Source organism: Budorcas taxicolor, chromosome 8 (assembly GCF_023091745.1).
Source record: "Budorcas taxicolor isolate Tak-1 chromosome 8, Takin1.1, whole genome shotgun sequence".
In the NCBI taxonomy this organism is placed as follows: domain Eukaryota; kingdom Metazoa; phylum Chordata; class Mammalia; order Artiodactyla; family Bovidae; genus Budorcas; species Budorcas taxicolor.
Window position 1 is genome coordinate 85,801,273 of NC_068917.1, and position 2,284 is coordinate 85,803,556.

Consider the following 2,284-nt stretch of genomic DNA (forward strand, 5'->3'; position numbering starts at 1 on the left):
AGTCAAACAAGACAGCATGCACACACTCATCCCATTTGATAAGTCCTGAATTCAGTGTACTTATATCTTGTTTATTTTTCATTTTCTCCAGTAGGTTTCAAATTGCAGAGCATAGCATAGAGGTTAAATTAACATTTGCTAGTGGACCAACTTTATAAGTTAATATGTGTAATGTGGTTGGGAAATATCACATTGAAGTATCAATATATGAAATTTGTTTAATACACATATAGGGATAACAATTGGTGATAACTTAAACTGACTATAAGTTAGAATTTGGTTCTTAGGAAAAGGACAGAATCTCAAAATAACTGTAGTTTTTGCATTTACCCAATTCATTTGATTTATCACAGGGAATAAAGTATCCAATGTGCCGTATGGAATCATTATTACCCTGAAACATAGCAGGAAGCTCAATGTTCCTCCTTTCTGTATTCAGAATGACCCTATGGCACTAACTACTTATTGTCCCCTTCTTTCTTCATAATAAAATGCCTTTATTTTTGATACATCATCCTGTGTGCATGCGTTCTAAGTCATTTCAGTAGTGTCCGACTCTTTGTGACCCTGTGGACAGTAGCCTACCAGGCTCCTCTGTCCAGGAGATTCTCCAGACAAGAATACTGGAGTGGGTTGTCATGACCACCTCCAGGAGATCTTCCCAACCCAGGGATCGAACCCAGGTCTCCCACACTGCAGGCGGATTCCTTACCACTAGTGCCACCTGGGAACCCTGATACATCATCACACCTAGCTAAAATTCTACATTTACCATCCTCTCTTGAGATTGGGGCTTCCCTCATAGCTCAGCTGGTAAAGAATCCACCTGCAATGCAGGAGACCCAGGTTCAATTCATGGTCAGGAAGATCCCTGGAGAAGGGATAGGCTATCCACTCCAGTATCCTTGGAGTTCTGTGGCTTAGCTGGTAAAGAATTTGCCTGCGATGCAGGAGACCTGGGTTTGATCCCAGCATTGAGAAGATCCCCTGGAGAAGGGAATGGCTACCCACTCCAGCATTCTGGCCTGGAGAATTCCATGAAAGTCCATGGGGTCGCAAAGAGTCAGACACAACTGAGCAACTTTCATACCACTTGAAACTAGATGTGGCCATTGTGAATTAACTATTAGGCAATGTTATTAGGGATGGAATTTCAGGAAGCTTCTTTAGTCTTTTCACCCTTCTTCCCTCTTCGAACCTGAATTGTGAATGTGATGTCTAGAGTTTAGCAGGCATTCTGAAAAACTGAAGCTTAGTGTAAGAATGATAAGGCAAAAAAGCAGAAGCAACAGCCTTGATTGATGCAACAGCCATACCTGCCAAGACAGCCCAGTTCTGGATATCTTTTACACGAGAGAGAAATGACTTCGGTTTTAAGTTATTCTTGTTTCAGGAATATGTTACTATTGACCCAAAGCCATTCCTAATTGGTGGAATACCTATATCCAAGTTGGATTTCAATTGAAAGGCTCTAATAACATGGTGAAAGTGCTGCACTCAGTATGCTAGCAAATTTGGAAAACTCAGCAGTGGGCCACAGGACTGGAAAAGGTCAGTGTTCATTCCAATCCCAAAGAAAGGCAATGCCAAAGAATGCTCAAACTAGTGCACAATTGCACTCATCTCACATGCTAGCAAAATAATGCTTAAAATTCTCCAAGCCAGGCTTCAGCAATATGTGAACAATGAACTTGCAATGTTTGAGCTGGTTTTAGGAAAGGCAGAGGAACCAGAGATCAAATTGCCAACATCTGCTGGATCATCAAAAAAGCAAGAGAGTTCCAGAAAAACATCTATGTCTGCCTTTATTGACTATGCCAAAGCTTTGACTGTGTGGATCACGATAAACTGGAAAATTCTGAAAGAGATGGGAATACCAGACCACCTGGCCTGCCTCTTGAGAAACCTATATGCAGGTCAGGAAGCAACAGTTAGAACTGGGCATGGAACAACAGACTGGTTCCAAATAGGAAAAGGAGTATGTCAAGGCTGTATATTGTCACCCTGCTTATTTAACTTCTATGCAGAGTACATCATGAGAAACGCTGGGCTGGAAGAAGCACAAGCTGGAATCAAGATTGCCATGAGAAATATCAATGACTTCAGATATGCAGATGACACCACCCTTATGGCAGAAAGTGAAGAAGAACTAAAGAGCCACTTGATGAAAGTGAAAGAGGAGAGTAAAAATGTTGGCTTAAAGGTCAACATTCAGAAAACAAAGATCATGGCATCCGGTCCCATCACTTCATGGGAAATAGATGGGGAAACAGTGGAAACAGTG